Source organism: Saccostrea echinata, unplaced genomic scaffold (assembly GCF_033153115.1).
Source record: "Saccostrea echinata isolate AGI-Se365-2 ecotype Australia unplaced genomic scaffold, CSIRO_AGI_Sech_v1 ptg000009l, whole genome shotgun sequence".
NCBI classification, from domain to species: Eukaryota; Metazoa; Mollusca; class Bivalvia; order Ostreida; family Ostreidae; genus Saccostrea; species Saccostrea echinata.
This window is the reverse complement of record NW_026889758.1, coordinates 10017550-10044976: the sequence shown is the minus strand read 5'-3', so window position 1 is coordinate 10044976 and position 27427 is coordinate 10017550.

Sequence of the window (27427 nt, the reverse complement as noted above, 5' to 3'; positions counted from 1 at the left end):
TTGAAGACACATTCCAAAGAAAAGGCGCGATGATTTACTCGTGACGTTTGGCGCGAAATAATGTATCTTGAGCCGCCTTTCACAAATGGTCTGATGCAGTAGTGTAGAAGTACAGAAAAAGATTACACGGACATGTCTGAATTTGGAATTGCATAGAATAGAAAGTTGAATGCATAAAGAATAAAGGAAGTAAACACAATAGTTTTTTTTTTTTTTAGTTTTTATCAGTAACAGATTATTTTCTCTGCTATCAGTTATTGTTAAAACTCAAGTAACAAATCCGATGTAAATCTACTAGTACTTGCACAAAATTTAGCTGGCAAGTTTTCATCCTATAATTCCACACTATAAGAAATAAAGATTAACCTGCCTGACACTTGTTACTTCAGGGAATGAGTGCAAGGTAAACATCTATGATGGCTGGTACATTGCGCTAGTGTAGTGGTATCAATATTAAAGAACAAGGTCCACTTAGGGCCTTTTTTGGCCCTGTGAATTTCAGAAAAACTGAAACTGCTTGGTTTTAGTTGACAATGCATTAAATATCATTTAGACCTTTGATGACTGCGTATCTATCAAAAATGACGTAATTTTCTGGCTAGCCAATGCATTATGACGTCATGAAATGCGACATTTTCCGTATATCGTGAAAAATTCTACAAAACAAACCAATTTTTAAAGCTAATTTTTCGATATTTAATATAGAGCGTAACCTCTGATCTTAAATATGCAACTATAAAATGATAGAACTTTTTCTGAGGATTACAAAACCTGTTTTATTATTTAGATCAGAGGATGCAATCATATTATTTCTCTTCTTTCTTTTTTAAGCTAAAACTTGCATCACTTGATTGCATCTCTTTCGCTGTTTTGAAATATGTTAGATTCCACCGGAAATAAAACGTCAACTTCCGGTCTATTGCTCGGCAACAGTAAACGATTGAAGTCTGAAACTTTCAGGACTGATAGTCAGTGATCAGTTTATTTGAATCGTGACAAAATCTTGTATCGCCGTTACTTCCGGTCGTGACAGAAAGTAATGCAAATAAGGGAATGGTTAATGGTTAGCACGTTGGATTTTCAGGCTGACGACCAGGGTTAAATCTCCAGAGTGTCTGAATGTCTTTTATCACTTTTTCAGTTTGAGTTTTCTTTTTTTCAGAATCGGACGGAAGACCTCTCATTGCTCGCAATGAGTTTCTAGTTATTATTCTTATTTTTTAGACAAATTTTGTGCACGGAATATCTCGAGAACTATTCAGTGGTTTTTCATCAAACTTTCAGGGATAATGCGCTATGAGATGTCATTGTTACATTTGAAAGAGTTTTGGAGAAATTCGTTTCCGGTTCCAAGTTATGGACATTTTTCTGATTTTGAAATGACATTTTATCCGCGCGAGATCTAAAGAACGGCTAAAGATATGAACTGGAGACTTGTTGGAGAGCATGGAACATGACTTCTAGATATGCGGGGTTGTCTTTTTGTGCGTCGTGAGTACTTCCGGTCGCTACCGGAAGCGAATTTAAAAAGTCAATTTTTCCAAATTTTACATTTTTCAATATTTTTCTTTGATTTTAATAGGGTTAATACAAACGTTTATTGTAATGCTTAATATATAATTTGTTTTTAAAATTGTCTACCAGAGTACATTTTAAAAATAGATTTTTTAGACAAATCTTGTGCACGCAATATCTCGAGAACTATTCAATGGTTTTCCAACAAACTTTCAGGGTTAATGTGCTATAAAATGCCATTGTTACATTTGAAAGAATATTGGAAGAATTCGTTTCCGGTTCCAAGTTATGGACATTTTCTGATTTTGAAATGAAATTTTATCCGCGCGAGATCTAAAGAACGGCTAAAGATATGAATTGGAGACTTGTTGGGGAGCATGGAACATGACTTCTAGATATGCGGGTTTGCCTTTTCGTGCGTCTTGAGTACTTCCGGTCGCTACCGGAAGCGAATTAAAAAAGTCCATTTTTTCAACTTTTACGTTTTTCAATATTTTTCTTTGATTTTAGTAGGGTTATATTCCTTTATAGATGCAAGTTACCGAACATAATAGGTATCAGATTCCTTGAGCGTCATATGGCGAGACGTGTTTTGTTGCAAAACATTCAAGACTTTTCATTAATGTGTTACTTAATGGAATAGTCCACTTTGGGGGTTAAGAGGAATATAAAATGTGTAAGAAAACTTAGCGCTGCCTTTGTTACTTGCCCGTATACGATATGTTATATGTACAGTCTGATAAATAAACATTCTTAGGCTCGAAAATCAGGCTATAGCAAATTTTTTTATTTTTAAATTTCATTGAAGCTATCACGTACACTTATTCAATTGAAGACACATTCCAAAGAAAAGGTGCGAAGATTTGCTCGTGACGTTTGGCGCGAAATAATGTATCTTGAGCCGCCTTTCACAAATGGTCTGATGCAGTAGTGTAGAAGTACAGAAAAAGATTACACGGACATGTCTGTGTTTGGAATTGCATAGAATAGAAAGTTGAATGCATAAAGAATAAAGGAAGTAATCACAATAGTTTTTTTTTAGTTTTTATCAGTAACAGATTATTTTCTCTGCTATCAGTTATTGTTAAAACTCAAGTAACAAATCCGATGTAAATCTACTAGCACTTGCACAAAATTTAGCTGGCTAGTTTTCATCCTATAATTTCGCACTATAAGAAAACAAAATTAACCTGTCTGACACTTGTTATTTCAGGGAATGAGTGCAAGGTAAACATCGATGATGGCTGGTACATTGCGCTAGTGTAGTGGTTTCAATATTAAAGAACAAGGTTCACTTCGGGCCTTTTTTGGCCCTGTTAATTTCAGAAAAACTGAAACTGCTTGGTTTTAGTTGACAATGCATTAAATATCATTTAGACCTTTGATGACTGCGTATCTATCAAAAATGACGTAATTTTCTGGCTAGCCTATGCATTAAGACGTCATGAAATTCGTCATTTTCCTCGTATCCTGAAAATTTCTACAAAACAGCCAATTTTTAAAGCTATTTTTCGATATTTAATTTAGGACGTAACCTCTGATCTTAAATATACAACAATTAAACGATATAACTATTTCTGAGGATTACAAAACCTGTTTTATTTTTTTTTTTTAGATCAGAGGATGTGCTCATATAATTTCTCTTCTTTCTTTTTTAAACTAAAACTTGCTTCTCTTTCGCTGTTTTAAAATATGTTAGATTCCACCGGAAATAATCGTCAACTTCCGGTCTATTGCTCGGCAAAAGTAAATGACTGAAGTCTAAAACTTTCAGGACTGATAGTCAGTCATCAGTTTATTTGAATCGCAACAAAATCTTGTATCGCCGTTACTTCCGATCGTGACAGGAAGTGATGCAAAAAAGGGAATGGTTAATGGTTACCACGTTGGATTTTCAAGCTGACGACCAGGGTTAAATCTCATAAGTGTCTGAATTTCTTTTATCACTTTTCAGCTTGAGTTTTCTTTTTTTTCAGAATCGGACGGAAGACCTCTCATTGCTCGCAATGAGTTTCTAGTTATTATTATGTTCCCCAAACGAAGTTTGGGAACATATTGTTTTTACTCGGTTTCTTATTATTATTATTATTAGGTCTTCCGTTTTCAACGGAAGACCTATAGTGATTCTACTGTTTCTTATTATTATTATTATTATTCTTATTTTTTTGACATTCTAATTTTGTGCACGCGATTTCTCGAAGACTATTGGATGGATTTATATGAAATTTTCAGGAAAAGTGTGTTGTAACATGAACTTGATCTATCTGAGAGATTTTTTGGAAATTCCCTTCCGGTGCCAAGTTACAGACCATTTTCTGATTTCAAAATGACATTCTGTCCGCGGATAATCTCAAAAACGACAAGAGATATCAATGTCAAACTTTCAGGGATTATAGTTCGTGATAGGTACTAGCCGGGTCGCTACTTTTCGTTCGTCGTCGGCACTTCCGGTCGCTTACGGAAGTGATCAAAGAAATCGTAAAATTTCAACTTTCCTTTCTTAAATCAATACTTACATCACATTATTGGATCTCTTTTGTAGTTTCGAAATATGTTGTTCCGACCGGAAACAAAAACGCCAACTTCCGGTTAGAAGAGAAAAACTACAAAATTTGAGTATTTTTCTTTCCCATTAATATCTTTTGTAGATAAAGTATTTGAAATGAATTTTAAATATGTTATTCAGACTGCAAATGTCTAGAGTAACGTCAAATATCCTTGTAAAATTCACTTCCGGTCGCGTGTTTTCCTGTCCTCAAAATGAGAAGTTGTGTGAGCAAGATCTCGGAAACGGTAAGAGATTATGACACCAAACTTTTATGAGCAACAGACCTTAAGATGTAGGCGAAATGATTTGGGTTAAGAGCGTCAGTCGTCACTTCCGGTCGTTACAGGAAGTGATCAAAGAAATCGAAAATGTCAACTTTTCTTTTTTTAATTAAAAATAGCATCACTTTATTGCATCTTTTTCGCAGTTTCGAAATATGTTGTTCCCACCGGAAACAAATACGACAACTTCCGGTTAGAAGAGAAAAACTAAATAATTTGAGTTTTTTAATTTCCCGTAAATATTCTTTATAGATGAAGTATTTGAAATGAATTTTAAATGTGCTATTCAGAGTGCAAATGTCTAGAGTAACCTTAAATATTTTTTCAAAAATTCACTTCCGGTCGCGTGTTTTCCTGTCCTCAAAATGAGAAGTTTTCTGAGCGAGATTTCAAAAACAGGTAAAAGATTAAAACACCAAAATTTTAAGAGTAATGGACGTTAAGAGGTAGGTGAAACCATTTGGGTTAAACGCGTCAGTCGTCACTTCCGCTTCTCACAGGGTGTGATCAAAGAAATCAAAAATTTTAACTTTTCTTTTTTAAATTAAAACTTACATGACTTTATTGCATCTCTTTTGCTGTTTTGAAATATGTAAGATTCCACCGTAAACAAAAACGTCAACTTCCGGTTTTAGGAGATAAACTACGTTATTCTTATATTTAACTTTCTCATAAATATCGCTTATCAATGAAGTACCTGAAATGATTTTATGCATGTTGTATATACTGCAAATGTCTAGAGAACAGTCAGAGATTTTTTTTTATAAAATTCACTTCCGGTTATGTGTTTACCTGTTCTCAAAATTAGAATTTAGTCCCACAATATTGTTCGGCAACAGTAAACGACTGAGGACTAAAACTTTCAGGACTGATATTCAGTCATCAGTTTATTTGAATCGTGAGAAAATCTTGCATCGCCGTTACTTCCGGTCGTGAAAGGAAGTGATGTAAAAAAGTGAATGGTTAATGGTTAGCACATTGGATTTTCACGCTGACGATTAGGGTTAAATCTCCAGAGTGTTTGAATTTCTCTTATCACTTTTCAGCTTGAATTTTCGTTTTTATTTTCAGAATCGGACGGAAGACCTCTCATTGCTCGCAATGAGTTTCTAGTTAAGGTCTTCCGTCTTCACGGAAGACCTTATAGTGATTCTACTGTTTCTTATTATTATTAAGGTCTTGCGTCTTCACGGAAGACCTTATAGTGATTCTACTGTTTCTTATTATTATTATTTTTATTATTAGGATCTTCCGAGCTTCCTTCGGAAGACCCTACTGTTATTCTACTGTTTCTTATTAGGTCTTCCGTTCACAACGGAAGACCTATAGTGATTGTATTGTTTCTTTTTATTATTATTATTATTATTATTCCTCCCAAATTTTGTGAGCGCGATTACTCAGAGATGTTTCGATAGATTTTCACAATTTTTTACAGGATAATAGGTTGATATGTGAAGTTTATATAAAATTCCGTTGTTTGAAAAATTCACTTCCGGTCCAAAGTTATGACCGAATTTCAAATTTTAAAATGCACTTTTGTCAGGTGTTTTTCTCAGAAGGGGTTTGAGGTAAAGATGTGAAATTTACAGGAATAATAGATCATGACATTCTCTTTGTTTCTACGTGATTTTCGTTTGTGTCTGGAACTTCCTGTCTGAACCGGAAGTGAATTTGTTTTTCAGTCAATTTTCGAATTTTTTGTTTTTAAACATATTTTCAAGATATTTTTAGGCGTAATAGAGATAGGTCCATAAGTGCCAAATATATAATTTTTTTTGAAATCAGGTCACCCGTTTTATAGATTTCAGCTACTTTCGTTTTCCTTTTAAAAATCAAAGTACTAAAAGTACTGATAGCGCATTTCTTACTTTAACTTACATGAAGGTTATGTTAACATGTTTCTCTGCATACAAAAATAAATACATATCATATATAAGAATGAAGACTACATTTACTTGCAGTAAATATCAAAGTACCTGAAGTACTGAGAGGACTGTTTTAGATACCCATTTTTTTCTAACTACAGTGTAGTATAAACAGGCATGTTTTTCTATACATAAAAATCAATGCATACGAGAAGTTACCTATGGAAGCTTTTTTTCATTAGCCAGTAAAAATCAAAGTACCGCAAGGACTGAAAGGATATTTACTATTCTTTTTTACTTCGACTTATATATAGATGTTTCTCTAAATGCAAAATTCAATTCATACACTACATGTATTATGTATTGTCATGTTTATATATAAGGACGGTGGATACTTTCATTTTTGTACTGAAAATCAAAGTACTGTAAGAACTGACAGGTTGTTTTCTAGATAACCCCCCCCCCCCCATTTATTTTTTAAATTTAAAATAGTTTAAATATACTTCTACTAATGAAAAAAAAAAAAAAACATGCATACAATATCTTATATAAGGACAACAGAAACATTCATTTTTGCAGTAAAAATCAATGGACTGCAAGTACCGAAGGGAAAATTTTAGATTCTTTACAACTTAATTATTACATACTGTACACGTTTCTCTACATAAAAAAATCAATGCAAATGTATCATTTAGGAACGGAAGACTTTTTTGTTGCCATGGCAACAAGAGTCTAGTTATTATTTTATTTTTTTTTTCCCGCCGATTTTCAGCAGGCGATTTCTCGGAGACCTTTTGTCCGATTGCTATGAAACTTTCAGGGTAGATACAATGTATTATTGCCTAAAAACGGTTTTTTTCAAATTTTTGATATATACCCCCGTTCATGAGTTATTGCCCTTTAATCGATATTTGGAGGGTCTCTTGTCCAGTAGAATTCTCAATAACGACACATGATATTTGCATGAAAACTGGAGAACTTGTAACTAATACATTGCAGATGCGCAGAACATTAAGATTGTAGGCTAATTTTTTTAAGTTCGGAAGCTATGTGACGGCAAGTTTTAAGAATTATTTTTCCATGAAATTTTGCTGCTTTTTGTTTAATAACTTTTAAACTGATAAAAATTTGGTAAGACATATAGAATAAAAGTTGTGTGTAATTACGAGAGCTTTCAGATAACATCAAGAAAAAGGGGCTGGCCCCTATATTCAGGGGACAGCAGGTCATAAAAGTATTTTTTGGATAGCTAAAAATATTAAAATATTATGAAAAAGTTTGAATGACATAATTTCTAACATATTAAATCTTGTCATGTGGTATAAAGAGAAACAAGCTCCGTGCTATATTTTATTCTATTATATATAATAATTATTCGAGAATCGTACAGGAACAAGTTGTCTACAAACCAGCCACGCCTTTTAGGGCATCGTAACACATGCTTGTACGGTTTTAGATAGTTGTTGTGTTTTAAATAAATTGTTTTGATTCGATTTCTCTGTTTTCTGTTATTTAAATCGTTTATAAATGCAAGTTATTTACACAAGTAAAGGTAAATCAACATTTACAAATGCATCCGTATAGAAAGAGTCTTAATCGGGGCCTCTTGTTTGTAACCTGGATGTAAACAATCACGAGTGGCATTGTGGGAAGAAGACACTAGAGACCCGATATATGAAAAACGTGATTTGATCTGATGCTTTGTAACAAGCGGCAAATATTTTTAAAAAAAGTGTAGTTTAGTATAGCATAATGCTTCATAATCAATGATTTTTAAAAATAAATCATGTTTAACACTCAATCTGATTATTTTATTTTTTGAAAAATTATCAGGTCGAATATCAGGTTCTTTAGTATATCAAGTCTTTAGTACGTCCCCGGAAGTAGCCATGCAAGTCGGAATTACAGACAGAAAATGAGAAGAAAATATGTGAAGTTGACAGTTGTACATTTTCTTAACGTACGGGCCGTATGTAGACATGCACGTTTAATCAACATCTACGAAGCACATAAAATCCTTGGTTGCGTACAGGGAGCATTAGTTTTAAAGGGATATATATATATTCTTGCGCAAATTGTTTACGAGGAAATTCTGACGATCACATTAACAGCGATGAACAGTCTTGTGTCGGAGTTTTCTGTGATAAATGTAGCGAGTGATGAAAGAGTTCACGGTGACATTTTAATATATGATTGGCGTGGACCATGGAAGTGAAGGTTAGAATTTTTCTTATCTAAAATTTAACAGCTGCTCACAGCACTGATGTTTACATGTATATGCCAGCAAATGTAGAAATGTACGCACAAACACTGATGTATGTTATCTATTTTATGGTTCAGTCTCTGTCTGTTAGCCCTGACATGACATTGTCAAATCCCCATTGCTTTACCTTATATTTAAATGCATGAGAGCATGTAATTTCACCAAGACTTTCTTTTTTATTGAAACAAAAAAAATGCAAAAAATCAATAATACACTATCTAACATACTACATGTATAAAAATGATAATTATTGTTATATATTCTTCAACAAGTATGAATAGCTGTTTTAACTAGGGCCTTAATTAATATTATAATTTGTTATACCTTTAAAAATTTGTTCTTATATAAATCTATACCAGTGTACACTCAAAATGTCTAACATTTCCAAGGTTTTATGAGCAATCATAAAAAAATCTATGTTGAACCGCAAAGTGAGATATTGAACCTGTCAATGAGATCATTGGACTGCTTACATATTACAGTATGCGCGGGATTAGTTAAATCTCATTTGCATTGGTTGGTGTTCGAAAGTTACGGAATTGACAGAGTTTTACCTCAGTGCTGGTAAAGGAAATTTACATCACGGAAGCCACTACAAAATACATGTATGTCAAACAAAAAAAGAAAGTAAAAGATATAACAAAACATAGTGTTAAATCCAGACCCTAAAAAGGGCATGGTAATCCAATAATCAAAAGGGCACTTTACGCCGCAACAAGTTTTCATGAGGGCACTTTTTTGACGTCTTTGAAATTATAAATATTTTCTTTATCATGTTTATGTACTTAAATTATTATTTAATACTGAAATCTTTAGTTATACAAGTATCTAAAAGAAAAATTTATAAATCTGTCAGCTTAATTCATTTAATACACATTGAGAGGGCAATTACTGCCAAATTTAAATTCAAATTTTTAATCAAGAAATTAGTATGGTTATCAAGGTTACGCTTAAAAAGTAATAGGTCTGAATTTTTTTGTCACTTGCCCAAAAAGTATTTTAGTTTGGGGTATGAATTTTTTTCCTTGCTTTAATATTGTTATTTGTGTATGAGGTAAATAACAGAACAAAATTGCAAGGGGGGGGGGGGGGGCTACTTGGATAATAAATGTAGAGGGCATTCTCTTTATTTTGAAAATAATCTACCAACAAAATCAAGTGAAAACTGATCATGCCAAAAAATTAAACTTGAAATAATATATAAATTGGGTTAAAACTTTTTTTTCTGGCTTACAAACATTGAGCCTCAGTGTGTCAACTCAAAAAGTTAGAACACAGAATCATTGAACATGTTGAAAGAAACTAACTTCATACTTTGTTGTTTCCTAGCCCATTTCACACATAATATTCAGTTTTTTTTTGGTACCTTGTAAGTTGACTTAATTCATCAGCAGTTTTATTTTTCACATTTCTTCATCAACTCTGTTTTTCTACTTTCAATTTAAAAAAAAAACGATCCTGATTTAAAATGTGTAACATTTTAATTTACAAATTAATCTATCTTTGACATTGGGCTAATTCTTGCATAATCAATGCAATCAAATGATATTTTCTCGTGTTATCTCTTATACCCTGACAGCCTGAGGCATGTTACCTGGCCAGGTGGCTGTGTGCGTTCAAGCGAGAAGTGATTTCCTGTCCTGAATTCACACCTTTGCGTGCATTAAATAAACAAAGGGGCTAATCAGCATGCACTGAATAAACAAAGCCGCCAGTCATCTTGCCTCTACTAGGCATATTTATTTCTTTTTGCAAGGAAAAAAGGGCATGGCGCTGGAAAAAAGGGCATGGCGCCGAGAGAAAAGGGCATGGCGCCGCGCCATGCTAGTTTGCTTTAGATTTAACACTAAAAACATTTATTGACCGTGTTCTCGGGGTAAAATGCAATTTGCTGACCCCTTGAACCAAACTGTTTCCCTTCGGCCTAATGGCCTCAGGCAAACAGTTTGGTTCTTGGGTCCGACAAAACACATGTTGCCCTCGAACCCAGTTAGTAAATGTGTATTATTATTGGAAAATCTCAAAAATGTCACTCAGTTAAATTGCAAAAGAAACTTGGAAATATATTTATACATAAAAGTTTGAATTATTTCTGTGATAAGACTGCAGGATTGATTTGTGTTTTGTTTATTGCCCCTTCAAATTTTTTTTAGACATATTATTATGCCACCACTTGCTGGTGGAGGCCTGCAAATATAGACCTGTACTTGACACTTATGGCCTTTGGGAAATGAGGGATCTTTTTCGTGCCAGCACCTTCTGTGACACAGAACCTCGGTTCATACGGTTTCATCCGAGGAACCTATCTCCACATCCAGCTGTGGGATTCGAACCTGCAATGTAAGGATCAGCTTCTTACTGACACTTTGATTGATTGTATGTTGTTTTACATCTTACTTGAGAATTTTTCTCTCGTATAGAGACATTACCACATACTGGTGAAGGGCTTCAAACATAGACCTTAATACTTGGCACTAAGGCCCATTGAGCAGTGAGGGTTGTTTATTGTCCCAACATCTACTGTGAGGTTTTTAAGGTCTCATCTGAAAAACCTTTGACTTTCATTCTAATGCTTGGCGCTTGGTGAAGGAACCTTCATTACCTGTATGTTTATGTCTTAGGTTTGACACAGCAAATGAGAATCAAGCCCAGGCCTCCTGATTACAAAATGAATGCCCTACAACTAGGCTACCATTACAGATAATGAACTACATTAATTACCATGTAAAACATTGTTTAGTAAAAAATTAGTTCTTGAAATTAGAAAATAGAATTTTTTATGATTGGGGTATGTAAACTTGGAGTGGTATTTGGGTTATACAGTAAAACACGCTTACTGCGAACAGACTTAAATACGGAATTGAAGGGTATAGTGAAGTGATTTTCATTCCCTGTGGTTTTTAAACATACTGAAAACTAAACTGAAAAATGAATACATTTATAATGAATCAAAATTATTTGTCCCTGGCACTTATAAGCATGTTTTACTGTAATGACAAAATAATGGGGATTTGTTTTCACAGTGGCTGTATATTGTGAATAATTTAATAAGTTGATAGCAACTTTTCAGTTTTAAACTAATCTCGTTCAAGCAGATGCTTGTCTGTCTCCGTAAACTCCAATGAGCAGGAGTTTATGGAGACAGTCGAGCATCTGCTTGAATGAGACTAGTTACACATGCTTTCTACATGATAGCAAGTGGTAATTATTTTTAAAAAAATATGTATACTTGTATATTATTTAAAAAGTACATATTATACAAAAAATACCGACTAACCGGTTATGAAAATCATAACCCGTCATCCCATACTAAACCGGTTACTATATTTCTGACTGATTAGATGGTTACCCAGTTGACCATTGCCATCCCTAATAAATTTTTTACATGTATAAGTTATGTGAATTTCCTTTGTGAAATCATGAAAAAAAAACTCCTAATTAATCCCTATTTATATTATATTTTGTAATTACATCCTCAAAATTGACTGCATGTAAACATCTATTTAATAGAGTACTTTTTACAAATAATACACGGAAAATGTGACAGTATCTTTGAACTCTGTTTGATGGTTTCATTAGGGGTGTCAATGAATATTCGAGTACTCGACTATCATTCAATCATATTGACTATCGACTAAAATTTGTTAAGTCGGTTGTTCGTTTAAAATTTGCTACTCTTAAATTCAATGTAAAAAAAAATTGGATCTGCTCAGTTCATTTATTAACCTATCAGTGTTCAAACTCAGGGAAAGGCTTAACCAGTCTTTGTTAATTGTTCAAAGGAATTTTGTTGTTCGACAAACATGCATTGGCATACTTTAAAAGATGTCGGATCCAAATTGTAAAGTTTCAACCTGCAATTTCGTAAGATCTCAGATCTCGTATAATGCAACTACCAATTAATGAAGAATAATAAAACTTTATATAAAATACATGTAAATTGGGGAATGGTTATGAGCATAATTCAAAGGTGTTTCTTTCTGATATTAATATCAATCATTTTTAAATTGTATTGATTGAATACAAAAAATCTCATAATTAAAATTTTGTTTTTATAAGAGTTACACTTTAATTGTTTAACAATCACGGGTCACTGACAAGACACATTCAAATGGCTTCAGGTAAGAAATCAATAACGGGTACATGTACTAGCAGCAGGAAAAGAAAGGATAAATACGAGCATTTGATGTTCTGTATATAGTTAAAATGTGCAGTCAGTGATTTTTTTAGAGCCGACTTAGGGCCTAAATTCGGCCCCAGTCCCAATTGAAAATATGCCTGTATTTTCCAAAAATGTAATGGAAGTTTTCCCAAAGAAAAACTTACAAAATATGTGATCAAATTTAGTTTGTTTATTGCATGTTTTTCAAGCAGGTTTTGTTGTTCAGGTGGCAGGGGATAGTTTCGTACTAAAGACCCGGTTAAATTTCTTAAAGAATTGAGATATCCCCTGTTTGATGTGATATTTTATGTAGAAAAATGATTAGAATAATTATGGGACACATTTGCAGTGTAGCAGAGTGCTTGCTGAAATAAATGATGTGCAACATGTAGGTGTCACTATGACGCTTATATACAGAGTTGTAAATGCGAACCTAAGACACATGGTCAGTTGCAGAGGAAATTCACTGAAAAGCAGTAGGCCTTAGAAGAAGGTGTGTATCTCAGAGGGAAGGTGAATGGCCCCATATCAGTTGGTGAATTTTCATTAGGGCATGCATTGATTTACAGACTACTGGGTGTTTTATCCTGCTTGCTCGGGCCTGGGGATGGGTTGTATGGGTACGACTGAGGCCCAAATCTTGGAAAAACAAGCCAAAATTTGGGGAGACCCCAGGTGTATTTTTGGTACATGTGCACTCTACTAGGCAAATTACATGTAATTTGTTGACATAATTTGTGAGCCATGGGCATATGAAGTGTAATTAATTAGCCCCTGGAAAACCGTCCCCATGTACATGTTTTTATGGATCGCATGTATATGTGTACCCCCTCGGCACATGTTTGGCATTTAAAAAAACTATCCTCTGCCACCTTCAAGAAAACACTAATTTTCAGAAATATGTAATTTAGTCTAATTCTTCTCTAAATAAATTTATTGATATATGCCATTTTCAAAACTCACCATATTTCTTTTATTTGACTCTTATTCATTTAGGTAGAGAGACCTAAACACAAGGGGGGTAAACCTTTCCCAGTACACATTTTCAAAGAGTTTGAAGCATCAGCATAACAAATCTTAACAGAGTAAGGCAATTTTTGTCTGAGAAAAATTTATTTGTTTGAAAATAATAGTTTGGGCACTGTCACATATATTTTATCAAATTTTGGTGCAATCACTTAGTATTTAAATTAAAATTAAAGGGGCTCAGTTATTGCGATATCACTGAAATTACAAATTATAAACTTATTCTTTTTTACATGTATTTTCACTAAATATCATTATTTTGAGAAAAGAATGAGTCATATGCAAAAATATCAGTTCACAGAACCACATTTATTCAAAGAATTGCTGTGCTTTAATTTTTTTTCAAATTAGACCCATCTTACTATTGATAATTACATAAAAAAAAATACCCCCCTCCCCTTCATTTCCCCCCTCATTTGTCTTCTATAATGTGATAAAACTTAAACTTTTCATTATTTTCATATAGATTATATATTTTTCTTTAAATTATAACAAAACAGATGGTCTTCTTGCATATTTAATGAACAAAATATCAGAAATATGTACATTTTCATGTAATTATTGGATTCTACTATACACCTGAAATTTACTCACAAATGCCAAGTAAGGACAGGATCACTTTAATTATTCAGGGGAATCAAATGCATGTATTTGATCACTCAGATACATTGAAATTGAATGGAAATATACTCAGAAAAAGGACAGTCAGTAAAATCAGATTTCCACAGTATATTTTCTATAGAATCAGGTAATGGTTGGAGGGGTAGGGTAGATAACTGCAATTTTCAGGACACTTCTTCTTGAACCTTTGATGCAAGAGGGGTTTTTGTATATTACAATAAATATCCTGAAAATAGATTAGGTTTTCTTCTTGCAAACAAGCTACAGATGTATAAATTCAAGCAATTAAGAGGTAAAATGGGATTTCTCAAAACATCAAAAATAGGAGAGTATGTGTTTCATGTGAGTACATTTCATGAAGGCATGCAATTCTTATTGAATTTTTTATATGTTGTTGCATTTGTAATTGATCAAAGTTACCATTAAACACTGTTTTGATAAGAAATAGATTCTTTTGGGTTGTAGGAGTTGGTCATTTTTGAAGTAACACAAAGAATATGGGGTTAAGGTGGTTGACCGACAATTGGTGGGGTCACTTATCTGCGTCTAACTTTTTTATTTTTCATTGAAATAAGACATAGTTAGTATATTTTTACTCAGAATTGATTGCACTTTCTAAATATGGAAAGTTATTTTAATTAAAAAGCAAACTTTGAAAGTTAAAGGTGGCAGGGGATAGTTTCGTACTAAAGACCCGGTCAAATTTCTTAAAGAATTGAGATATCCCCTGTTTGATGTGATATTTTATGTAGAAAAATGATTAGAATAATTATGGGACACATTTGCAGTGTCGCAAAGTGCTTGCTGAAAAAAATGATGTGCAACATGTAGGTGTCACTATGACGCTTACCATATACAGAGTTGTAAATGCGAACCTAAGACACGTGGTCATTTGCAGAGGAAATTCAGCTGAAAAGCAGTAGGCCTTAGAAGAAGGTGTGTATCTCAGAGGGAAGGTGAATGGCCCCATACCAATTGGTGAATTTTCATTAGGGCATGCATTGATTTACAGACTACTGGGTGTTTTATCCTGCTCGCTCGGGCCTGGGGATGGGTTGTATGGGTACGACTGAGGCCCAAATCTTGGAAAAACAAGCCAAAATTTGGGGAGACCCCAGGTGCATTTTTGGTACATGTGCACTCTACTAGGCAAATTACATGTAATTTGTTGACATAATTTGTGAGCCATGGGCATATGAAGTGTAATTAATTAGCCCCTGGAAAACCGTCCCCATGTACATGTTTTTATGGATCGCATGTGTATGTGTACCCCCTCGGCACATGTTTGGCATTTAAAAAAACTATCCTCTGCCACCTCAGCCAAGTTGGATTTCTTCATAATTAGATAATTCATACCACTATTGTTCTTGATGCAAGTAATTAGATAATCCATACCAAGAATAGTCTTGATTATTTATAACAATTGTTTGTTAAAGTAATACAAAGACAAAAACAAAGCTTTTTGACAATGCTTTTTAAGTGATTGGGCTTTCTGGGAGATTCCCAATTTAGCCTAATTGATGCTGAAATTCCCAATTCTGAGGGCCCCAGCCCTCAGTCCCAAAGTACTGAAAAAAAACACTGGCAGTAAATATTATATTTGAAATCAAATACATTTGATACATATATTTATTACTACGAAAATGTTAATGATTCAATAATTTGTTGTATAATGGTTATAACGTAGCTTAAATATTGTACAGGCTAGCAGTCTCTTAAAGACAAAAAGGAAAATGACATGAAAAATTAATTTAAATTTCAACGAGTACTCGACTTTTATTTGACTAAAGCCTCTGACTGTGCGACTTAGTTGTCCCAGTAAAATTAACATCGCTATTTATCATTTATAAGTTGTACAGTTTTTTGGTTTTTTTTATTTTAAATGAGAAATTTCAATTTCTTCTGGATAGGTGTGACTGCCATCTGATAACTGAAATTTGATACCAAGCATGACCATATTTGCCAGAAGAGCATCTGTTTGGAGATGACGAAGAATAAGCAGCATAGTGAAATTTAAACAGTCACACAAGGATAAAAGTCCTTCCATCTAGGATTATGGACACATCAGGCCTTAATACATTAAGAACTTGTAATATATGTATTTTTACAAAAAAATTTAGAGAGAACTGCTATTTTGGCATATACAGCAACAAATGTTAACATATGTGCATATTTCAAATGACTTCGGTGCTAAGGGCATGTACATGAACGAGGATTGTTAGAAAAGTTTGCGGACACATTGATTTAAGGAAAATTTACTGTGCACTTTGAAAAATGACCTGTCTGAAGAAATAATTTTTTAATAGCTCGGTGCTCTCCAAGACTTTCAATGACATTGCAATTCTCAACTTTGTGTTTTCGCATTGATCATCTATAATTAGCGATGAAACAGTCATAACCCCTCTCATTTAATTCAAAATTTTGCAACATGCCCTCTTTGAATATTGTAGCGACATGTAAAATATGATTAATTTTTTTGCACTACAACAGTGCAATTTTTTATTTCAAGAAATTGGTCTGATTTTAATATAGCTTTGATTACAAATAGACAACTCTAAGATACATAATTCTTTTTATCTTTTTAGCTCTTGTGAGCCAAAGGCTCAAAGAGCTAATGCTATGGCCATTTGTGCGGTGTACGTAAACTTTTTAGCTCACCTGAGCTGAAAGCTTAAGTGAGCTTTTCTGATCACCAGTTGTCTGTCGTCTGTCCGTCTGTCTAGCTGTCTGTCCATCCGTCTGTAATTTTTTCATATTTTCATCTTCTTCTCAAGAACCACTGAGCCAAATTTAAGCAAAGTTGGTACACAGCATCCTTGGGTGAAGGGGACTTTGTTAAAATGAAGGACCAACCCCCTTTACAAGGGGAGATAATCAAGAGAAGACAAAAATAGGGTGGGGTCATTAAAAAATCTTCTCAAGAACCACAGGGCCAGAAAAGCTGAAAGTTATGTGGAAGCATCCTGGGGTAGTGTAGATTCTAAATTCTTCAAATCATGGCCCCCAGAGGTAGGGTGGGGCCACAATAGGGAATCAAAGTTTTACATTGAAATATATAGGCAAAATCTTTAAAAATCTTCTTCTCAAGAACCACTGAGCCAAATTTAAGCAAAGTTGGTACACAGCATCCTTGGGTGAAGGGGACTTTGTTAAAATGAAGGACCAACCCCCTTTACAAGGGGAGATAATCAAGAGAAGACAAAAATAGGGTGGGGTCATTAAAAAATCTTCTCAAGAACCACAGGGCCAGAAAAGCTGAAAGTTATGTGGAAGCATCCTGGGGTAGTGTAGATTCTAAATTCTTCAAATCATGGCCCCCAGGGGTAGGGTGGGGCCACAATAGGGAATCAAAGTTTTACATTGAAATATATAGGCAAAATCTTTAAAAATCTTCTTCTCAAGAACCACTGGGCCAGAAAAGCTGAAACTTATGTGGATGCATCCTGGCGTAGCGTAGATTCTAGATTCTTCAAATCATGGCCCCCCAGGGGTAGGGCGGGGCCACAGTAGGGAATCAAAGTTTAAAATATATAGGCAAAATCTTCAAAAATCTTCTTCTCAAGAACCACTGGGCCAGAAAAACTGAAACATATGTGGAATCATCCTGGGGTAGTGTAGATTCTAATTTTTCAAATCATGGCCCCTGGGGGTAGGGTGGGGCCACAATCAGGCGCGTAGCTGCCTATACGCAAATACGCAAGTGCGTACACATCATTTTCAAAAATAAAAAAAGAAAGAAAGAAAGAAAAGAAAAAGAGAGAATTATTCGGAAAAAAAATCTCAGTACCACGAACAAATATTCGTGTTTCAAATTATTCTGTGTCATACTGTTTCGATTTAAATTTTGAATTATCATGGCTGTATGATAAATTTTGAAGTTCTTTATTTAATCACTGCCAAATCCAAATAAATCATTCACTATTTTGTCATTATTCTATCATACATTGACATTTTTTAAAAAGATCTTTGAATTTCAACCAAATCGTTGAATACTATAATCTACTAGTATGATTTACAATACGATATTTTTGTTTATAATTAAAATTTAGCATACGTGTTTTTCAACGTTAAAAAAATTATATGATACCAATATATCAGTTATATTTTTAGCCTCAACTACATGTACAATAAGTTTCCATGAAAGTTTTAACTTTGTTAAAACAATAAATATTACTATGTCTTTTATTTTACTATGTCTTTCATTTCCTGAACAAAAGCTAAATGGCATAATTTTTATTTTGCAAGAAAAAGAATGAAATATTTGGTAAAACTCAGGAGCTTAATTCTAGGCCCTCATCAGCAGGCACGTAGTATCGGGGGGGGGGGGGGGGGGGGGGGGCTCCATCCCAACTTATTTCCAAACCTAACCTTTTACTATTGAAAATGCACATTGAAAGGATGCCCCCCCCCCCCCCCCCCCCGTTTGTTGTAGCATATATTAATAAACTTTGATTTGTGAAGTTGAACCCCCCCCCCCCCCCAACAACAACAAACACACACAAGAAATAGGACTTCAAATTTTGACTGTTTTCTTCCTTGCTTGTCAAAGTTTTTAAAATTTGTAATTTTTTCCTGGCTGGCAAAAACTATATTACGTGCCTAACCAGAGCCCTTGACACACTGGGGGGGGGGGCCTCAAAACCCCCCACCCCACCCCCTGCCGTTCTCTGCGTACACATCATTTCCATTCTGGCTACGCGCCTGACAATAAGTATTACAAGGGAGGGAGGGTCTGGTGAAGAACAGCAAGGCCAAAGTAACTCAGGTGAGCATTGTGGCCCATGGGCCTCTTGTTTGAATATGGGCCATAACTCAAGAACCCCTTGGCCAATTATTGTCAAATTTGTCACAGTGTATCCATGGCCCAAGGGCTCCCGTTTATAGTAAACTTAGGGTTGTGACCCTTAAAGAAGGGGAGATAATTAGGTAAATAAAACCAAAAGTACTGGTTGCTAAAAAATCGTCTTCTCAAGAACCACTGGGCAGATTATCACCAAACTTTCACAAAAGGATGAGAATATATTGTAGATTAAAATTTGCACAGGGAATCGCTCTGGGACAAAGGGCTTGGTCTCAAGGTCACTTCAAAGTTGACCAAAAATTACATTTATTAAAATGTTGATATTTTGCTTACTATAAGGACTAGGATCGTCAAATCTTGTCAGTTGATGCATCTAAGGACCTCGTATCATGTTGACTCAAAAGTAGTTCATGGTTACCTACTTTTTAAATTTTGCAGCCATTCTTTTTCAAAATGATTTAGAGGCATATTTTGAACAGTTTCAGGCCTATTATTATCAAACTTTTTCAGTTGACAAATGACAGAATGAGACCACTATTCTTTAAATTTGCTTGTTGTGTCTTAGGCTCATAATTCACATTATACAGCTAAACTTCGAAATCTCGAACATGGATATCTCGAATACCCCCGATATGTCAAAGTAAGGCCGCGGTCTCGACGATATTTGCTTTATAAATGATTAAAATAAACCCCTCTATGTCAAACACGGTAATGTCGAATACTCCGGTTATCTCGAAGTAAATTTGTGTACCCATTCATTAAAATCACATGCGTTATCTCGAAGTCAGGATAACTTTCCGCTCTGATGATCAAGTCCGTTAGGTAAACTGAATGCTCTATTGATAATATCCACTTGTCAGTCACACTCGGGTTACCTGTGTTCCTGTGATCAACAGATAATAGCGCGATAATTATACGAAGTGTATGTATGGCTTACCTTGATTTTAATTATGCAAGCCAAAGGTTGTGTGTATTAGTCTAATGTATACGCATGGATGACACGTTAATTGTTTTGTGACTTGGGTACGTTTATCTTGATAATCGCTATTTAATGCTATGTGAAATATGCGCGCATACATAGTTTATGCATATGAAAGTGAAAATTATAAACATCGAAGTGAAACAAAATTCTGTAATTTTATGCAGTTAGAATTTATTTTTCCTATATGAGCGTGCAAAATTTACAATTGTCCGTACAAACTATCATGTGAACGTGTGTCGCACTGAAAACTTGTGCTATATAGTGCCCTGTGATTCAGTGTTGTTCTCTTTAGACAAAAGTGCGTGATTCTTATTTTGCATTTGATTTTATTATGGTGAAATAATTTTATTTTAACCGATTATACATGTATGATCATGTTTTTCCAATAAAAGAAAATGTATATTTCATTTTCATTATTCTGACAGCGACCGGTTTTAAATTTACTATGCATAGACGATATCCGGTTATGTTTTCATGGGAAACGATGCTAGCGGTTGACTTGCCACGTTGGTAGAAGGATTATACTTCTGTGCATATTATACAAAGGTTTTATTTTGTGAATTATAAAGAGGATGCAAAAATCTTTTTATTGCTGAATACATGTACGTGACTGTAAACTAAAGAAATCGTATACAGAATTTCAAACAAGAAGGAATTTTGACATGTTTTTACAATTAAGTACATGTTTACTGCACTAAGTTTATTTGAAGTTCATTTGAATTATAACCCTCGATATGTCGAACCCCCGGATATCTCGAAGTTCATCAACGGTCCCGTCAACTTCAAGATAACGAAGTTTAACTGTATCTACTGCAATCAACTTCAATTGATTCAAATATTTTTAATGAATTCTTATTAAAAAAATTTACTTGAATATATGTGTAATATACATGTACATGTAAAAGATTATTTTAACATGTTACAAAAATTTAAATATATGTGTCTTTTTCCCCTCTTGTAAAACATTTGAATAAATGAACCCAGGAAGTACAGTAAAACCATTTTTTTCTCAATTTCAACTGGACCAAGATTAAACATCAAGATATCCAATGACTCCAGATAACCATGCAGGGTAAAAAACTTAAAGAATAAGGGGTTGGGAGTACCAACTCACTTCACCATATAAATGGTACATGTATTTAGATATCGGTTTTTGAGATAATGAAGTTTAACTTTTAAGTTAAAGGCTAAAAAAGATGTTATGTTGAAATTTTCCACAAGTGACACCGTGTCTTACTGAAATCATCCCTGTGCATTTCTTGTAAGAGTATTTTTCTACTTACTGATTGTCAAAGAATGGATATCCTCAATCAGTAACACATTTGGATTACTTACTATGTAGTTATGCTGTGTAAATGTTTTGTCAAGCAATTATTATGACAGTGATGTAGCAAAACACTGATGATTCTGTAGTATGACACGTGTTACTAACATGATTGCATCATAGATGTTAGATGAATAGAAAAGTCTAGAAATTAAAAATCAAAAGTCAAAGTTCAAGAAATGAGGGTCTGGGAGTATTAGTGTTTTCGATACAATTTCAGGAGTACTGTTGGAGAGAGTACAGTTGAATTATATATCCTCATGCTCACTCAGATTCAGAGTTCAGGAGATGAGGTCTCTTGATATTTAGGTCAAAGAAGAAAGAGAATGTTAGCAAAGTTGACAATCTAAACAGAAACATGTAACCTTTAAGTGGAAATTAAACAAATATTTATCCTTTTATTACGACGTCAACTTACAAGCTAAGAAGGAAGACCCACTCGTTGCTTTGCAACGAGCTTTGCTCTAGTTATTATTATTATTATTTTTTAGACAAATTTTGTGCACGCAATATCTCGAGAACTATTCAGTGGTTTTTCATCAAACTTTCAGGGATAATGCGCTTTAAGATGCCATTGTTACATTTGAAAGAATTTTGGAGAAATTCGCTTCCGGTTCCAAGTTATGGACATTTTTCTGATTTTGAAATGAAATTTTATCCGCGCGAGATCTAAAGAACGGCTAAAGATATGAACTGGAGACTTGTTGGAGAGCATAGAACATGACTTCTAAATATGCGGGTTTGCCTTTTCGTGCGTCGTGAGTACTTCCGGTCGCTACCGGAAGCGAATTAAAAAAGTCAATTTTTTCAACTTTTAAGTTTTTCAATATTTTTCTTTGATTTTAAGAGGGGTAATAGAGACTTTTATCGTAATGTTTAATATATAACTTGTTTTTAAAATTGTTTACCGGAAAACATTTTAAAAATAGATATTTAGACAAATCTTGTGCACGCAATATCTCGAGAACTATTCAATGGTTTTTCATTAAACTTTCAGGGATAATGCGCTATAAAATACCATTGTTACATTTGAAAGAATTTTGGAGAAATTCGTTTCCGGTTTCAAGTTATGGACATTTTCTGATTTTGAAATAAAATTTTATCCTCGCGAGATCTAAAAAACGGCTAAAGATATGAATTGGAGAATTGTTGGAGAGCATAGAACATGACTTCTAGATGTGCGGGTTTGCCTTTTCGTGCGTCGTGAGTACTTCCGGTCGCTACCGGAAGCGAATTTAAAAAATCAATTTTTTTCAACTTTTACGTTTTTCAATATTTTTCTTTGATTTTAGTAAGGTTATATTTCTTTATAGATGCAAGTTACCGAACATAATAGGTATCAGATTCCTTGAGCGTCATATGGCGAGACGTGTTTTGTTGCAAAACATTCAAGTCTTTTCATTAATGTGTTACTCATTGGAATAGTCCACTTTTGGGGTGAAGAGGAATATAAAATGTGAAAGAAAACTTAGCGCTGCCTTTATGTTACTTGCCCGTATACGATATGTTATATGTACAGTGTGATAAATAAACATTCTTAGGCTCGAAAATCAGGCTATAGCAACATATATTTTTTTTTAAATTTCATTGAAGCTATCACGTACACTTATTCAATTGAAGACACATTTCAAAGAAAAGGTGCCAAGATTTGCTCGTGACGTTTGGCGCGAAATAATGTATCTTGAGCCGCCTTTCACAAATGGTCTGATGCAGTAGTGTAGAAGTACAGAAAAAGATTACACGGACATGTCTGTATTTGAAATTGCATAGAATAGAAAGTTGAATGCATAAAGAATAAAGGAAGTAAACACAATAGTTTTTTTTTTTTTTTTTTAGTTTTTATCATTAACAGATTATTTTCTCTGCTATCAGTTATTGTTAAAAGTCAGGTAACAAATCCGATGTAAATCTACTAGCACTTGCACAAAATTTAGCTGGCTAGTTTTCATCCTATAATTCAGCACTATAAGAAAACAAAATTAACCTGCCTGACACTCGTTACTTCAGGGAATGAGTGCAAGGTAAACATCGATGATGGCTGGTACATTGCGCTAGTGTAGTGGTTTCAATATTCAAGAACAAGGTTCACTTAGGGCCCTTTTTGGGCCTGTGAATTTCAGAAAAACCGAAACTGCTTTGTTTTAGTTGACAATGCGTTAAATATCATTTAGACTTTTGATGACTGCGTATCTATCAAAAATGACGAAATTTTCTGGCTAGCCTATGCATTAAGACGTCATGAAATGCGTCATTTTCTTCGTATCCTGAAAATTTCTACAAAACAGCCAATTTTTAAAGCTATTTTTCGGTATTTCATATAGGACGTAACCTCTGATCTTAAATATGCAACTATTAATGATAGAACTTTTTCTGAGGATTACAAAACCTGTTTTATTTTTTAGATCAGAGGATGCGCTCATATTATTTCTCTTCTTTCTTTTTGAAACTAAAACTTGCATCACTTTATTGCATCTCTTTTGCTGTTTTGAAATATGTTAAATTCCACCGGAAATAAAACGTCAACTTCTGTCTATTGCTCGGCAACAGTAAACGACTGAAGTCTAAAACTTTCAGGAATGATAGTCAGTCATCAGTTTATTTGAATCGTGACAAAATCTTGTATCGCCGTTACTTCCGGTCGTGACAGGAAGTGATGCAAAAAAGGGGTATGGTTAATGGTTAGCACCTTGGATTTTTAGGCTAACGACCAGGGTTAAGTCTCCAGAGTGTCTGAATTTCTTTTATCATTTTTTCAGCTTGAGTTTTCTTTTTTCAGAATCGGACGGAAGACCTCTCATTGCTCGCAATGAGTTTCTAGTTAGGTCTTCCGTTTTCAACGGAAGACCTATAGTGATTCTACTGTTTCTTATTATTATTATTATTATTATTATTATTTTTCATTTTTATTTTTCTGACCTTTTCAAATCGCGATATCTCAAAAACTACTCATTCATTTTCAGCCAAATTTTCAGGAATGATTTGTTATCTCATGCCATTTTGAAATATTGAAAAAGTTTGGAAAAATTTACTTCCGGTCGGGAATTATTACGATTTTTCACTTTTTCCACTAAAAATCTAGTCCATGAATGTTCTCAGAAACTGTTAAAGGTAGGAGTCTGAAACTTTCAGGTATGATAGAATTTGGTTTGTAGATGTGTGATGGAAACATTTCGTGTGTCGTCGTAACTTCCGGTCGTCACAGGAAGTGATTTAAAAAGGGTAATTTTTTGAACTTTTTTGTTTTTCAATATTTTTTTATGATGTTGATAGGCTTAACAAAGAGTCTTACAAGAATGCTAAATATGTAGTTTGTTTAAAAATTGATTAACCCATACTCTGAATATTTATCATTTTTCAATTTTAAGAGACGGTGTTTTATAGTGTAATGGTTAGCATGTTGAATTTTCTAGTGGGCGATCTGGATTCAATCCAAAGAATTTCCAAATTTTTTTCTCACTTTTTGGGGCTCAAATATAAGATTTTATCTTAAGGGGAGGGGGGGGGGCTATGTCTTTAGACGTCAGAGCAGCGGTGTTTGACGGCACAATATCAGCGTGTCTTTTTACTCCCTCATAAAGAGTTTGCAGTTTAATTTTGCACTAATTAATGTGCATAGATGCAATTGTGATATGACAAAATGAGGAAAACATGTTGGTGCAAATGTATATGTAGCTAGATACCTATGCAATTGTATCATAAATTGGAGAGTTGCGGAATTGTATTTTGAAAGTAGAATTTGTTACTTTCTCATGTTGATTGAATAACATATATAGCAATTTCAAATGAGAGAAAAATAAACTTCAATGATATTTTTCTTTGATTTTAGTAGGGCAATATTCCTTTATAGATGCAAGTTACAGAACATAATAGGTATCAGATTCCTTGAGCGTCATATGGCGAAACGTGTTTTGTTGCGAAACATTCCAGTCTTTTCATTAATGTGTTACTAATTGGAATAATCCACTTTGGGGGTAAAGAGGAATATAAAATGTGTAAGAAAACTTAGTGCTGCCTTTATGTTACTTGCCCGTATACGATATGTAATATGTACAGTGTGATAAATATACATTCTTAGGCTCGAAAATCAGGCTACAGCAACATATTTTTAAAATTTTCATTGAAGCTATCACGTACTCTTATTCAATTGAAGACACATTCCAAAGAAAAGGCGCGATGATTTACTCGTGACGTTTGGCGCGAAATAATGTATCTTGAGCCGCCTTTCACAGATGGTCTGATGCAGTAGTGTAGAAGTACAGAAAAAGATTACACGGACATGTCTGAATTTGGAATTGCATAGAATAGAAAGTTGAATGCATAAAGAATAAAGGAAGTAAACACAATAGTTTTTTTTTTTTTTAGTTTTTATCAGTAACAGATTATTTTCTCTGCTATCAGTTATTGTTAAAACTCAAGTAACAAATCCGATGTAAATCTACTAGTACTTGCACAAAATTTAGCTGGCTAGTTTTCATCCTATAATTCCACACTATAAGAAATAAAGATTAACCTGCCTGACACTTGTTACTTCAGGGAATGAGTGCAAGGTAAACATCTATGATGGCTGGTACATTGCGCTAGTGTAGTGGTATCAATATTAAAGAACAAGGTCCACTTAGGGCCTTTTTTGGCCCTGTGAATTTCAGAAAAACTGAAACTGCTTGGTTTTAGTTGACAATGCATTAAATATCATTTAGACCTTTGATGACTGCGTATCTATCAAAAATGACGTAATTTTCTGGCTAGCCAATGCATTATGACGTCATGAAATGCGACATTTTCCGTATATCGTGAAAAATTCTACAAAACAAACCAATTTTTAAAGCTAATTTTTCGATATTTAATATAGAGCGTAACCTCTGATCTTAAATATGCAACTATAAAATGATAGAACTTTTTCTGAGGATTACAAAACCTGTTTTATTATTTAGATCAGAGGATGCAATCATATTATTTCTCTTCTTTCTTTTTTAAGCTAAAACTTGCATCACTTGATTGCATCTCTTTCGCTGTTTTGAAATATGTTAGATTCCACCGGAAATAAAACGTCAACTTCCGGTCTATTGCTCGGCAACAGTAAACGATTGAAGTCTGAAACTTTCAGGACTGATAGTCAGTGATCAGTTTATTTGAATCGTGACAAAATCTTGTATCGCCGTTACTTCCGGTCGTGACAGAAAGTAATGCAAATAAGGGAATGGTTAATGGTTAGCACGTTGGATTTTCAGGCTGACGACCAGGGTTAAATCTCCAGAGTGTCTGAATGTCTTTTATCACTTTTTCAGTTTGAGTTTTCTTTTTTTCAGAATCGGACGGAAGACCTCTCATTGCTCGCAATGAGTTTCTAGTTAAGGTTTTCCGTCTCCAACGGAAGACCTTATTGTTTTCGTTCGGTTTCTTTTTCCCTATTATTATTATTATTATTATTATTCTTACCGATTTTGTGCACGCAAGTTCTCGGTAACGTCTTGGCTGATTTTCATGAAACTTTCAGATCTGATAGGTATTGATCTGAACCTTATTGGAAATTTTTTTCGTTGATGACGTCACTTTCCATCTCGAGATATTTAGGATTTTCTGATTTTCAGAGGGTCGGCTTGTCCTGGAAACTCCTCCGAAACGACTTAAGATATTGAGTCAAGATTTTCAGTGAAGGTAGGGGAAGGTTTGTAGATTTGCAGGCAGGTGTCCAAATCTCTCTAGCTCAAAAGGCGCCGAAGCTCGGTAGGGCTCAAAAAATGTCTCAGAAACATCTCACAATATTTTACACCTTTTCTTTCATATCTTCATACATGTTAATAATTTGTTAAAACATATAGAAGAAAAGTTGTGCAGAATGATACGACCTTTCATTTGATATCAAGAAAAAGGGGCTGACCCCTCAAATTAGGGGCTGAGAGGGGCCAAAAGTCTTTCATCTATAACTCTTTAACCATCAATAATTTGTAATACATTATTGAAGCAAAAATGTTTATCTTAACAATTTACAACAATATATGATAAGATTCTGATCATATGTTACGTAATAAGGGGTCACAA